Source organism: Nematolebias whitei, chromosome 16 (genome assembly GCF_014905685.2).
Source record: "Nematolebias whitei isolate Nwh7 chromosome 16, NemWhi1, whole genome shotgun sequence".
Classification (NCBI taxonomy): domain Eukaryota; kingdom Metazoa; phylum Chordata; class Actinopteri; order Cyprinodontiformes; family Rivulidae; genus Nematolebias; species Nematolebias whitei.
This window is the reverse complement of record NC_056513.1, coordinates 5,207,256-5,223,359: the sequence shown is the minus strand read 5'-3', so window position 1 is coordinate 5,223,359 and position 16,104 is coordinate 5,207,256.

Here is a 16,104-nt window from a genome sequence, read left to right as displayed (position 1 = left end):
GTTCTCACTGAGAGGCAGCATCTGTACCCACTGTGCATCTGTGCTGCCTGTCCTTACATTAGCTTAAAAACGACAGTGTCTGAAATTTCTTTTATGTTCCTGAAATTATTTTGAGTTCATGTGGTTCATGACATTTTTTATGAAAACATAAAAAACAAAAACCTAAAGATAAAGAAAAACTTGGTTTATCACGTTTTCTGGTTTTGCAGTGAGAAAACAGTTTATTTGAAAGTGAGCGAGGAGGAAGAATCTGATGATGACGATGATGGCAGCAGCAGAAAGCTTTGCAGGGACAGGAAGTGCTTGCCACTTACAGGATGGAGTCAGATACGGTGGCGATTTTAGCCTCTTTTTGGGGGTGCTCAAGCTCACCTACATTTTAAATCAGCACCCCCGAAAAATAAAGAAATCATCATTAGGGTTTTGTAAGAAAACTCAGATCCCAAACGTTAGATTCACCAAAATATTGAATAAATTTGGAGTAAATGATGATGCTCTTAAACGGGCTAGTAAACTATATATTTTTTTGCACGAGTCGGATCCTTGATGCCACCTGTCAGTCAGTCCAGTTGGCATGTCAGCAATCTCAATTTGTTCAGAAGGTAAACGCCCCTTATCTGCTGGAGCTCCACCCCTTTTTCTCTTACAACATTGTTGGGATTTTGCTTTATGGACGCTTTGCAGTCAGAGAAATTTTGTGAAAAGTCATCAGAAAAATGATTAAACGTTGTGAGTGGAGAACGTGTAATTCAGACACGTGTTACCCCGAGAGTTTAGAGGGTGGAATACAAATTTCTCCAGTTCACAAACTAACCAAAGTTTTGGAAAAGTGTAAAAGATGAATAAGGTCTGGCAGCTGACCTCATGATCAGCTGGATGTAATGAGAAACAGGAAGTACCACATGTTCATCTGTACGAAGGTAGCTACAAGTAACTCCTCCATTTTCTGTCATAATTACATTGTATGCTTAATGGTTAAATGAAAGGTTAATGTTTAAAGCTAGTTGTGCTTTGTTTGTGTGTTTTTAATGTAGATATATGTTGCAACTTCTGGTTGCACAAGTTTAGTCTTTATTTGTTATGATCAGTTAACACTAAATCGATTTTTTATAAAGCGTTTATTAGGTTGTGTAATGTAAAGTGGAGCGCTACATGTGTAGCATCTTAGCTAGCTAGCGTGTCTGTATTGCATGACGCTAGCTTAGCGCTACCCCTTGTTACGCTGAGCTCTGTACAATAGTTATTGAATCAAGTGTTTACTTATGTAGGTAAATGTAGATGTTTAACAACCCGTTAAAATTCACCAGAATGCAGGAAGTGGCAACTACTTTATTCAAAATTGTCTGGGGGAGGACCCCTGATCCCCCCTCCCCCTCACATTACAAATGCTTCTGACGCCAATGGCCACTGCGTTGTTCAAGCCAAGAGTCATTGTCAGCACTGGGAGCTAAGGATCCCTAAACGTCCGATCCCAGAATCAAATTTGGAGGCACAAGAATCGCACAAAGACCGCACATCATTTGTGCATTTTACTGTGATCGTAAAGCCCCTACAAGGAGCCGAACCAAAAGTCAGGACCACAACTCTCCACAGTCAGTCTGCGACCTCGACAGGGTGAAACTCAAGCGAGCGATGCACAAATCTCAGGCACGGCTTGCTCACGTTTCCTCCCACGACTGCCTGTTGGAGCAGTTATGGCAGATTGTGGGTGAGGTTTCAAACGCAACCCCCAACTTTTTCTTGATCCAGAAGTTTTGATGCCAAACTTTGTTTACAAAGTTGTAATAAAACAGCTAAACCTTGACAAAAACTGCAAGTGACACTCGATATAATCAGATAACGAAACTAAACTTGCAAACAACATATTGACTTATTTAAAAAAAAAAGAGATCCAAGTGGTTTAAACTCAGGTTGTGTATCTTCCACCTCTACATGATTTTTTAAAGTTTTCTGTCAGCTTCTACCACAGTGATGGAAAAGACGAGCTCATTAGGACTAATTGCCGGAGGGATACGGAATAAGATCCAAACAGGGTTGACTGTATGTAACACGTTAATTTACCCACAATAACTCTTTAGTGCATTGTTGTTTTTCTCTCTTACTACACTTTTTGCATCTTAGTGACCAAAGCAGAGGATGTGAGGAGAGTTGAGAGGCGTTTAAAGGTAATGAACATTTACTAAAACAAAACTTTCCTTTGGACTAATTTTTTAAAACTTCAACACATACGACGTCAGGCACAGAGCGTAATGGAAGTATTGTGTTTGAGTTCACTTCTTCAGGTTATGAATCTGTCTGTCATGGTTGTGCCAGCCTACAGCATTTATTCTCTGCATTTCAAGCTTGGCACAGTTATAACGAGTACAGCATACTGCACATTACACGCTCGTCGACAAACTATTCAACAGCAGTACAGCAACCTACAGCACTGGCTGGGACTAGCAATAACCTTTTCTGTTTCACATATGAATCCTGAGTACTGATCTTCCTCTGAAGCTTGCTGAAGAAACTAAAGCTGTGCTGTTAAAACTAAAAGAAGTTGAAAACTTGCTAAAAGGAGCAGAACATTAGCTAAAAGGTAATTAATCATTTTCTGGAAAGAAGTCAATGGCTCCTTATCAGTTTCAGAATAAAATTCAAAATCTTACTTCTAACCTACAAAGCCCTCAACAACCTAGCTCCATCATATATTTGAGAGCTTATTGTTGCAGCTCGGCTAGTAACAGGAAAGGTTTGAGCACATTTCACTGGTTCTGTCCTCCCTTCACTGGCTCCCTGTGCGTGTCAGAATTGTTTTAAAAATCATTCTGCTGATATTTAAGTGCGTTAATGGCCTCACACCCTCATATCTCTCAGATCTTCATCTTTATGCTCCTTCTTGGCCTTTGAGATCACCAACTGCTTTTGGTTGTACTAAAAACCATGCTGAAGCTCAATCGGGTGTTTTCAGTCATGTGCCCTAAACTTTGGAACAATCTGCCCATGAACATTAGACAGGCCACTTCAGTCTCTGCTTTTAAATCTCTCCTGAGAACACATCTGTACTCACTGACATTTAACACAGTCTGATCTGATTTAATATTTCATGGTTTGTGTTTATGCTTTTTTTGTTTTTATTCCTTGACATTTAACACAGGGTGATGTGATTTAGTATTGTATTGTTTCTGATTATGTTCGTGTTTTTGTTTTTATTCCCGGTGCTGTAATTATATCTTGTTTTTTATTTATTTATTTGATGCTGTGATCTTTTTGTTAAGCACTTTGGTAACAGCTCCTGTTGTTTGAAATGTGCTATATAAATAAATCTGACTTGACTTGACCTATTGGTCCATATTTTCCTAACAGAGCACTTCGCTCTCAGACTGCAGGTTTACTTGTGGTTCCTAGAGTTTCCAGAAGCAGAATGGGAGGCAGATCTTTCAGTTATCAGGCTCCTCTCTTGTGGGATTTCTATCCGTGAGGCTGATGCGTCCAGTTTTAAAACTGGGCTTAAGTCTTTTCTTTTTGATAAATCCGTCATCTTGGGTTTCATGACCTATCCCTTAGTTATGCTGCTATAGGCTTAGACTAGTGGAGGACAAATTGACCTCATTTCATCAAATGAATAGTTACAAATGAGTATAAATACCTGTCTACCCATGCCTTATGTTACTGGTTGTCTTTTTGTTTCGTTGGACGGCTGTACTGAAATGAAATTTCATTGTGCTTCTTGTGCAATGACAGCAAAAGCATTCTGAATCTGAAATGAATAGTTTGTATTTGTAATAATTTCTATCTGAACATGATTTTTTTAAATATTTCCTCCTAGTGAGGACCTGCTCGCCTCCATCCTGGACCTGCCATTCTGTGCCCACTCCTTCTCGAAGCAGATGGCCGCTCGTCCTGAGCCTGGTTCTGCTGGAGGTTTCTTCCTGTTAAAAGGGAGTTTTTCCTTTCCACTGTTACCTTTGTGCTAGCTCAGGATGGGAGAACACGACGAAATGAAGACATCACATCTGCTGTCTTCCTTCCTTCCTTAGATAGATAACTTTAATAATTGGCATTTATAATGTATGTGAATGTTTCTGTTCAGTGCCCTGAGATGACTTCTGTTGTGACTTGGCGCTATATAAATAAATCGAATAGAATTGAATGTACATCCACAACTCATTAACCTTTGAAACCAATGTGTTCAAGGTGGCCACCACAACTAATTAACGTTATACAACACAAAAACATGGCTAACTCAATCAGTTTTTCAGAAAGTGAGCTAAAATTTGATGTGGTAGTAGCTGAGAGGCATTCACAACAAATACTCTAAGCTTGAAATTGCACCTAATTTTCTTTTGAAATAACTTCTGACCAGAAAAAAGCACAACGTGCACAAACACTTGCAGAGTTTAGTGATAGAAAATAACTGCACATAGGGTTTTGTCAGTCACTAACTTTTCTGGTCCATTTCTCAGCAGCTGTCAGGCAGATTGCCATGAAATTTTGTGCAATCATTAATGGTCCCCTGATGATGATGATGTCTTCCGACATTAGTGATGGCCTGACTTCTCCTCTGGCACCTTCAAGAGGTTTGTTGTGATTTGAGTGTTCCTTTTCCCTGACAAGTATGAGATGGATTGCCGTGATATTTTGGTGCGGATGTTTCACAAATGTTAAACTTTTCTCCGACGAGCGGGACCAGAAAGGAGCCAGCCAACGGCGCTTCTTGATTCCCTCCGGGGACAGAGCTGTCAGCAGCTAAACCTGCTGGCTCCAACTCAATTTATAACATGATAAAAGCTGATTGTCATGGTAAATGCCTTCTGTAGTCAATATTGTATAATTTTAACAAGCTCCCAGGACATGAGAACGATGCACAGAGAGAAAGTGTTCTGGGAATGATCTCTGCTGCTTTGTTCTGCACCAACATGGAAGTTGTGGTGAAGAAATACCTGTCCATTGAATCAGCGATGAGCACTGCATGGAAATTATGTGCTCAATTAAAAAAAAAGCCTGCAAGCTATTTGGGTACCTACTTGCATTTTTTTTAAGGTTAGACAAAAACGATGCAAGAAGGCTCTAAACATGCTACATATAGTTTGAAATAAAAACAAAGCATACCATTTTCCTTTTAGAATTTCCAATGGGAAATGATCTTTATCAGAACCTTTATTGAAGGAATGCATATCGCCCACAACCTTTCATGCAAATTTTGGGCTAAAATCATCTTATGTTTAGAAATGAATGAGCTGTAGTACTTTAAATTAAATCTTGTAAATGACTGTGTGACACACCAAGGTTTAAGTCCATCCATCCATCCATCCATCCATCCATCCATCCATTATCTTTTACCCGCTTCTTCCATTTTGGGTCACGGGGGTCGCCGGTGCCCATGTCCAGCAATCACTGTGCAAGGGGTGGGGTACACCCTGGACAGGTCTCCAGTCCATCACAGGGCCACATAGAGACAAACGAGACGAACAAACATTCACTCTCTCACTTCACGCCTAGGGATAATTTCAGAGTTACCAATCAGTCTAACATGCATGTTTTTGGTCTGTGGAAGGAAACCGGAGAACCCGGAGAAAACCCTCACATGCATGGAGAGAACATGCAAACTCTACCCAGAAAGGCCTCCGGATCGTGATTTGAATCGGGGACCTGCTCGCTGAGAGGCAGCAGCTCTACCAGTTGCGCCACCGTGCTGCCCAGAGTTTAAGTCATATCTTGTAAATGACTGTATGTGTGTGAAATAATTTCAATATCTTGTGTGACCTGCTAACTACCAAACTTTAGCCTGACATCTATAAGATTTACTAAGTTTTAGATTTTTTTTTAGGTCAGCTGACCATGGAGGCCATCTTGAATTGGGTTAATTCCATAAGTTATTCAGTTATAAATGCACATCGAATCATATGTTTCAGAAAGTTTCATTAAAAGCTGTTCAATCGATCGTGAAATGCTTTGCTAACAGACAAACAGGTTTAACTCCAACAGTAAGTTCAAAGCAGGGCTTAATTTGTAAACCGATCAATGTTGGAATGATAGCAGGTGGCCTGGCAGGGAGGGGGGAGAGGGCAGGGTCTAGAGGTCCTCCCACAGAAGTTTTTGAATAAAGTAGATGTGATTTCCTGCATTTTTTTGTATTTTAACAGGTTGTCAAACATGTACGTTACCTACATTTGAAAACACTTCACTTCTGTCAAGCATCCCCCCTCCCTTACTTGATGGTTCTGAGCCTGACTCCTTCATCTGTCGCAGCTGCCTGTGGGCTCCTGCCAGCCTGGTTAGCTCATCACTCACCCCCCACCACTCTTTTAGGGGCGTAAATTTTTTTAACTGTAGATGCAGAAATGGTAAATTGAAGAGGCAGCTCGCATGTGATATTAAGATGCTCGTAAGTGGCCGTTGTGTTTAAAATTAGTGTTTATGTAATTATTTTCAGATTACATATCCAATTTAAGTTTTATTAGTTTAAGGCAGTCATATTTGTTCATAATTTTATTATTAGTAAGCCTCAGAGTTACCGGATCCAAGCAAACAGTTACCAGAACGCACCCTGTCAACATAAGATAATTCCCGGATCCTGCTCCAGGTACAGGTCTCTCTTGAAAATGAGTCCTCGTAACTCAATGAGACTAACCTGTTTAAATGAAGGTTGAATGAATGAATGTTCCGGCAGGATCCGGATCAAATAAAGCACTGGTTTTAAGTAAAGTTGTCACACATGCCGTTGTGCTCCAAGTGTGTTGTGGGGATCATGCTCAGCCTCAAAAAGACCTCAAAATCTGCTAAAATGTCAGATTTGTATACATTTCTCATGGTCAATTGCCTCTGGTGGCCATCTTAAATCCAACTGAGTCCAAAACTTAATCATTTGGGATTGCTTTGTAAGAGATCCAAAAACAGTGGATATTTTATTAACTATCCGACAGAGTTGACTGTAACAGTTAATGGTTAAAGCTTAAAAACACCTTTTGGTGTCAGTTAATGCTCAAAGTATTAGCAACCAGTACCAGCTACAATCAGCTGTTTTTATGTTTCTCTTTTGATGCTTTTAATCACATTTTGTTATTATTTCTTCTTTAATTACTGCCATGGATTTTATTGTTAAGCACTTTGGTAAAAGCTGCCTCTTTTAAACGTGATCTGTAAAATTGACTTTGTTTGTTAGGGTTGCTTAGCTGTGGCGGCCATCTTGAATTAGGTTTGATCCAAAAGTAAATAAGGCGTAGATGTAAAACTGATGATTACTTCCTGAAACTTTCAGTAAAGTTCATTCAGTTGCCCGTGAGGTATTTTGCTCAAAATACAATGAAACAGCAGCACGCACCCACTCGGGCAAATATGGCGGCCGATAATTAATTTCCTCAGAAACAGAGACAAATAAATACAAATAATTACTTCAGTAAAAACAGGATCCAAAACTTCTTCCTTTCTCTCTCTTATACTGAAGTCTAACTTTTTTTTTTGTCAGAAATCATTTAAACAGAAAGAGGATCAAACTGATGCCGTGACGGGGGAGCACGAGAGAAAACGAGATGCTGGAAAGCAGGGAGTGAACCAGGGATTCTCAGATGCAGGTGTATTTATAGCTGGAAAAGGAGAGTTTTACACACACACACCCTCACACACATGCACACACTGCAGGCTATCCTAGTCCCTCTGTTAAATAATGCAACTGCTTTGAGATCTGAGGGACTCCTATTATATTAAACCTGTATGTGTGTGCGTGTGTGTGTGTCTGTTTGGAAACTTACACATGTACACGTGTCACTGGAGGAGACAAACTCTACTTTCTCTTGGATTTGTTTTTGCTCGTGTGTGTGCGTTCGCGCCGTGTTTTCAAACAGAATTTATTACATCCAAGTTCACGACTCTTCTCGGTAATTCTGGCGCCGGGTTTGTGCTTCGGTGCGTGTTTGAACGTTTCCAATCACGTGTAATTATCTGTGCCAGTTTCCTTGACGTGTTGTTATTAGAAAAGTGTTTTTGAAGTGTTACACCACAAAACTTGTGAGGCCTCTTGTGCCCAATTAGGAAGCTTATTTAAGTCGCCGTCTTCACATGGGTCCCCCCTCTCAGTATTTCTCTTCGTCTTCATCGCTGCATCCCTCCATCCCTCCATCCATCTGCCCTGCAGGGGGAGAGTTAGAGAAGAAAATAAATGAATGCCAGTCATGTTGTGTCACAACAAATGTGTGCTTTTGGGTTGTCTGATGATGCACCTCAGGGTTCTGCAGTTCAAGCTGTTGGATTTTAGACGTGATATTATCTGATCATGTAAAAACCTTCAGAGTCGCTGCCAGCGCGCACGATTCTCGCTCTTGTTTCTCTTTGCGCCGGCATTTGAAAGGTTGGCAGAAGGTCAAGAACAGTGAGTGATGGAGACAAGACAGAGAGGAGGAGGAGGAAAAGTGAGGGAAGAGTCAGATTCTCTGTAAACCTTCCTAACGAGGCAGTGGATCTGTCTCCAGGAGAGGGGAGGGGAGGGGGGGCGACACTGATAGCAGGTTGGGACCCTGCCAGCTGGCGAGGGCACACTCGCACACAATCCCTCTCCAAGGGTGCACTGTGATATCCCGTGACCTTGATAGTAGCAGCAAATTGCTCAGGCCTCACAGGGACACACACAACCAAAGCCTCCTATTGTCATGTAAATGGTATTCCATGTTCTCGGTGACCTGTTATGAATTTGGCGTGTAAAAGCCATTTATCTTAAGGCAGCTGACTGTGATGGCTTCAGGGCTGAATGGGCACCCTGGTGCTTTTCCATAAAAGCAACGACAGGAAGGTTTACAGGAGTTTCAGCACTGTGAAAGCCCTAACGGCATGTAGTTACACTGTTGGATGAGCATGTACAAGTAGAGGGGCATTAATGTGGTAAATAATCTTTGTACAGAGTAATATTGATTCAGAAGTGTTTCCACCATGTTTGGTAATTTCAGTCCTTCTGTCTTTCCACTACAGTGTGAGGCCTTGCCCACACAGACCGCTGTTTTACCAAAAACAATCTTATTTGTCATTTCTAAAAATTTTCTCAAGAACACGACACTGTTTTAGTTTTTATCAACGTGAAACTGCACAAATTGACCCAGTATGCTGCAGTAACTATGCCAGGCTTGTAGGTGGTGCTGTAACAATGTCACAGACATACAGCAGAAACAGGAAACAAGGCGTGGAGCTGCAGGGAGAAGTCCTTGAAAGTCCAAGGAGTTGTAAGTTGGAGCAGAAAGATCTGGTACTTCTGTTGGTAACCGAGAAGAAGCGCTACTTTGTACATTTTTAAGGGATCACCTCTGTTTCTGACAAATGGTGCAGGAACGTGAACAGTCCAGTCAGGGTGCCTTTCTTCCTCGCCAGCACGGCGACGACTCCTCCTTCTCTGTCTCCTTCTTGGGAAGCACAGGCCTGGAGAGCAGCTTGTCTCTCCACCCTGTTTTTTCCATGCACAATAATTTTATAAACTTCCACATGTTATTTGGCTATATTTAGTTTCATTTATGTTGAGTTTTAAGCTTTCTTAAAGCTAGCTGGAACAAATGCATCGATGGCTGTATTTCTAATAGCCTCAGCCAGCTGCTTCTCAGTTAAGCAGTTAAAAGGAAATGTGAGCAGAGTACTTTATCCACTTTCCACATAAACATGACAACAAAGTTCTGACAAATCACACAATACTTGGTGCATACTTCTGCACGACAATAGTTCTGACGGGCGACTGTGCACAGAACTGGTTCTCGAGGCAGTGTAGGATTAAAAACACTACATTTTGGACAAGCAACCACATTTACACACTTATTATGAAATGTAAATCAGACACAAATCATTAAGATGTAATATACCGGTACTTAGAGAGAGGAGCCAGAAATTAAAGACACAAAAGACAAGTGCCCCCTAGTGGCTGGCTGCAATACAGTTTTTAAGCAATTTCATTAGATGTGAACAAATCAAACATTTTTTCACTAAAAGAACAAAAAATAAATCACTTCAGATATTTTTTTATTCAGGTGTTAATTTTAGTTGACTCACATAGTTCTTACCAGGCCACTAAATGTTCAACCGTTCAATTTTCCCAGTAAGTTTTATTTGGTTGTTTGATGCTTAAAGTGGAGTATCGCGGTGGCTCAGTTGGTAGAGCTGCCGCCTTTCAGCAAGAAGGTTGCCGGATCGAATCCTGGCCAGTGACCTTTCTGGGTGGAGTTCGCATGTTCTCTCCATGCATGCGTGGTTTTCTCCAGGTACTCCAGTTTCCTCCCACAGACTAAAAACATGCATGTTAGGCTGATTGGTAACTCTAAATTGTCCCTAGGTGAGAGTGAGAGATTGAATGGTTGTTTGTCTCGTTTGTCTCTTTGTGTCCCTGCGATGGACTGGAGACCTGTCCAGGGTGTCTCCTGCCTCTTGCACAGTAACTGCTGGACATGGGCACCAATGACCCCCACGGCCCAAAAAGTAAGAAGTAGGTAAGCATAATGGATGGACAGATGGTTAAGCAGCTCTGAAAACGTTTCCATGTGGATGCATGACTAAAACGCTAAAAAATCCTTTGTACAGTCACAAAAATGTTCTGTGTGGATGGACCAAAGTTACTGACACGTATTGCTTCTCCTCAGCTGCTGAAGTGTTCGGTGTTTTTTACATTTCTCTATGGCCTGTCATTGGGAATCCTGGGGCCTGTCAGAAATATTTTAGTGCTCCCTCACCACCTGAAAGTTCCAGGTAGTTTCAAAAGTACTACCTCCCCTTCAGGACCATTTTTGGAGAAAATATTTACCCTATCTTGTCATTTTTTGTTGTTGCAGAAATAAAAACGACAATAAACTTGCAACATCTAACTAAATAATTAGCATCAGGGTGTATTTAGAAGTGGGTGTTCTATATTCAGGGTTACTACTTTGTAATTCTCATGTTGATGCGGTTTGCAGAAATACCCAACAGGGCATGATTTTTACTGCAAGCTTTGTGGTTTTATTGTTGAGCGCACTTTAACACGGTTTCACCTTTGTTTTATTGACTTGGTGCTTACTTATTTCCTATTTTGCTGGTTTAGCACAGGAATGTAAACTAGTTCAGCAAAACTGCCGACATTTCTTTTAATGATCTTCCTTTATCAGGTGGCTTCCTGAGGAAAAACCCAGTCAATCCTGGCTGACCCCAGCAATCCAGTATGGACTGAGCATTTTCTGCTTCCATCATTCATAAAGCAAAAATGCAGGTGTAACAGTTTAAACCGCTTGTTTTACTACGATGGTGTTGGGGCTTTTAGATAACGTGATTGTACTGCTTTATAAAAATAATAACAATAGGCGATAATATCCTTGAGATCAAATGAACACTGCCTGTGCATGTAAATACAAATAACATGTACTCGATGCATTAAATCTTATTTTTTTCAGTGTCAAATTTATGATCATTATTGGGCGTCGCCATCACTAACAGTGTGTGGGGATGACATTTTCAGAAACAATGAAATGACAGATTATTGACCAAAAGATTAAAGAGATAATATCATGATTTCTGAAATTATTTCTGTCAAATACTCATTAATAATAAATTCCCATCAGCCATGGTATCAGTCATGTTTGGAGAAAACCTAAACAAAGACAACAAACTGGTGAAAAAGGGCACAATTTTCATGTACCTGTTTATTTATTTATTTAGTTGTTTTTTCCCAACTGAACAACGTCTGTGTTAATATGTGAATGTATGAGTGTTGAAAATAGATCCACTAAAATAAATCGTCTCATATCAATGGTGCTGCGGCTGCAAATGTATCAGTCTGCAAGGAGATGGAAACTCTTGGATAGACAAGAAGTGCTGATAAAAATTCAATTAAAAACCGGTCCTTGTTTGGTTAGCTAGTAGTCTATTACAAGACTTGCTCTTTTCTCCATACTCCTTGCTTTATGACTGACTTAATGGTTGTTAAGGTACTAAATAATGATAAATAGTAGAAAATCACTTAAAAAATGACCTCCTTTAATCCATTGCTGCTACTTGACCCTGCGCTGAGTCTGAAACTAAACTTTAGTTTGTGTGCATTTGTCTTGGAAGGTCTCATAGGGAAAATACATTTGCCACACATTTAATTTTATTTATGTTTTTATTTATTTGCCCATTTTTGGTGCTGTCAGTAAACAAGACTGTTCCCGATGAAGATAAAAAAAAAACTGAAGAGATGAAAATTTCTGCCAAGAAAGTAGATAAACGCATTTTCTAGAATTGTGCCGCTCAAGGTGGCTGCATGTTGGAGCAGCTTTACTACTTTCATTCTGAGATTTTGCTTTTGGAAACTTTAATTCCTCTTTTTCTGGATGTAAATCACATTTTTTGGATGATTGTTTCCTCTGGTATCAGATGCTGTGCAGCTGGAAGGATTTTTACTGAAACTTTTTAAGTTTTGGACATTTGTTATGATGCGTAACTATGGCAACAAGGCAGTTTTCTACAACTAACAGTAGCTGATAACCATCTCAAAAGCTCAAATAATATCTCAACTACAGCCCCAAATCTCAAATGAGTTGAAAAGGATGTTCTGTGGATGCATTCTCATCTACCTGCCATCTGTGCTCGAGTGCCTTAATTTACATTAAAAAAAATCTCTAACATAGTAAATAACTGCCTGTGTCGAAGTAAATCAAAGTGTTCTTTATTACCTCACAATTCTTTCATGCACTGTTTATAAATGTAAATGGACTGTACTTATACAGCACCTTTCTTTCTTATCAAGATACTCAAAGCACTTTACAACAATCTGTGCTTCATTTACCCATTCATACAGCACTCTACTATTAACACATTCATACAATGATGGGACACACATCGGAGGCAATGAGGGGTTCAGTGTCTTGCCTAGGAACACTTCAGCATGTGGCTGCTGGTGGATTCGAACCCCCAACTCTTGCAATGGAGGAAGACTGCTCTAACCACTCAGCCACAGCCGCCCATTATAGACAAGGTCGGTCCTGTTCTCATAGCTCCTTCGACGAGTCAATAAGTTGATTCTGTCCGGGGGTCTGGTGACCCCTTCATTATTACATAAAGACACTTTTCATGAAGATGCTCTGACTTGATACAGCTTTCAACACAATATCTCTTTTTAATTGAAACGTGAATACAGTAATAGTATTAGTAATAGTAATAATAACAATAGTAGTGCTTCTAGACTTTTGTATTCGTTGTGCTCTGAGAAAGACTTACCTGTGCGCCCTTACTTTGCAGCAACTCTCTTCGTGACTTACCTGCATCTGGACCTGGTGGAAAGAACCCCTGGAATCCTCTGGTGTCTCCTCAGCTTCCTTCCTTCCACGTGCACTACTGCTCAATCTAAAGTAAGACCTAGATCCTCCTACATTATAACCCCCTCATGGAAGACGTCCTCTAACCCGTGTCCTTGCTCCGCAGGGTTCCTGAGTTCACTGTAAATAAAATCACTTTAATGATCTACCTGGTCTTGGAGTTTGTTCAACTCTCAGCCGTTGCTTCTGGGTATTCTGTTAAACGTAACATAAAACAAATTTCCTGCAGTTCTGCTTTAAAATTGTAGACTGGGATCATAAATACATGACGAAAAGAAGCAATTCTTCATTTTACATCTTGTTCGCCAATTTCTCTCTTTGTATGTTTCCTTGAATTTTCACAAAGTAAACTTGTTTCATCACATTTCTATTGTTTGGGCTTGTTCTTCGTGTGAAATCACGCAGAGATTCAAACCCTGAAACCCTCAAATTTGGACGGATTTCCGTGGAAAGGCGCACGCTGAGTTGATTATCTGCTAAAACAGGAGAAGGAGATTGTAGCAAATGCAGCTGTGAGACTCCAAACGACGACGTGAATATTTATGGGGGTGGTGACGATTGTTAAACTGGAAGGTGCGAAAGTGTTTGTTTGACATTTTCTCCTTTTTTTTCCCCAAACGTATCAGAAATTCACAACCAGGCGAAACACTGTCAATCAGATATTCACACCTAGAACGTTCAGGAAATTGAAAAGATGCTGAGAAAATGATTACAAATTTCTCCGTTCGTTCACGCTTATTGTTTACACAAATATTTCCAAGAAATAACGACTGCCACATTGGAAGATAAAAAAAGTGATAACTTTAAAAATAAAAATCCTCTTGTTTTTACTCTGACGTTGAGTTATTTAGAACAAACCAGAACAAACTCAATTTGGTTTAACTTTAAATGTGTCGTTTTACAATTCAACTTTTTTTTTTTGTGGCAACAATGTGCTAAAATAAACCCAAAGGTCTGCCTTTAAATATATTTTAGAACAAGCCGAGCTTCACCTTGTTCTTTTTTTGGTACTGATATGCTTTTGTTTCTTTCCTCTTCTCTCAACTTTCAGCTAAATGAGACAATTTTCTGCCCATTCATCCTGAATCTGGTTCTGCTGGAGGTTTCTTCCTGTTTGCAGGATCTTGTTCCTGTGCACTCTTATCCACCACACTATGCATGCTCAGGAAAGAAGGTTGTGCCAAAGTGAAGATTTGCTGTGATTAATGTCTTTTTTTGTGTATCCCACTGGTTAGAAACCAGTTTGTGATTTAAAATGCTAGATTTGACAGTTTCAGTTGTAGTCTTGCTGAAATCTGTTTGCAGTGAAAAGACCAGCGAGCTGTGCAGCCACAATCTGAGAGGCCAGTTTCTGAGCAGGCTTGTTATAATAATAATTTCATTCCAACACCAACACATGTGGTGCGAATGACAATAAAGACTCTCTGATGCGACTAAGTTAAACCTTTTTTTTTTTCAGCTTTTCTTTTGTCCTCTTAAAAAAACCAAACCTGCAGGTAAGTCTTACAGAAACCTTGTTGCAGTGAGCTGAAGACAAAGGTTGTTTTTCTCTCGGTTGACTCGACTGGGGACCTTTTTGTCACAGCGATTTCTCTCCAGACGTAATGGACTGATTTTGTGTCATTCCATGCTGAGTGTTGAGAAGAGTATTATGGAGCATCCTTTTAGGTAACTTTTTTCCAAAGTCCGTGTTTTTATTTCAAACAAGGATTTGCATAAATTTTAACATTCAAACCCAAAGCTGAATAGTTTACAGGACTGAATTTTAAATTATGTGCGATTCTCACTGTATGACTAAAAAAAAAAAGTGATTATTTTTCTTATATTAGGGCGACATAGTGGAATTAGCCTGTTAAACCTGAGAGGCAGGCTTTAATATGGAGGATGGGGCATCAGTGGTTTTCAAAAAGAATTTCAAATTTGGACTGGCTGACCACAGAACAGTTTTCCACTTTGCCTCAGTCCATTTTAAATGAGCTTTGGTGTTTCAAGATGGTGTCCACAGATGGCGTCTTCCTTGCATAATAGAGCTTTAACCCACATTTGAGGATGGCACAGTGAACTTGAACATGATTTGTTGAAGTGTGCCTGAGCCCATGTAGTTCTGTCCAGAACAGAATCGGACCAGGTTTTAGGGTGTCGAGGGTCCAAAAAGCAGAAACATCCGGTACTAACTTCCCCCCTGATCCTTTGTGCATAATTTCTTCAGTGATCCTATGAATTGTAGATGATTAGATAGTTAAAGACCTCCTAATTTTCTATTGCAAAAAAAAATAAAAAATCTCAAATTACACCACTCTGTCTAGTCAGTTGCTTTGCAGACTAGTAAACCCCGATTTAGCTTCTTTACTATGCCTTTTTATACTCAGTCCTCTTATTGGCCCAGTTTATCAGAACATGCTCCTTGAGCTAGTTTTATTCATACCACTTACTGTCATAAAGAAAAAAAAAGTTGCTGTGATCAAACTTTAAATTACCTGATATCTTTGTACAAAGTTGTACGTTAATTTCAAAATGCGATGCTTGCCGTTACTTTGTGAATTGAATATTGGTTTATGAGATTTGCAAATCACTGCATGCTGTTTTTATTTGCTTTTTACACATTTCCCAATTTTTTTTCAAATTTGAGTTTGCAGTAGTTTAAGAAATCAGACAGAAACGTCCTAAAGAAACAGGAGATGGAGCAGAAAAAAAACAGTTTTATTGCAGCAATGTGAAGATGTTTACGAAAGAGCTTGAGTAAAAGGACACCACACACAACTGATCTTCTGTGCTAGCTGTGTTCAAATGATTGGGGTGGCCCATGGGGTGAGTAGGCTATGGGGGTCAAGGCCAC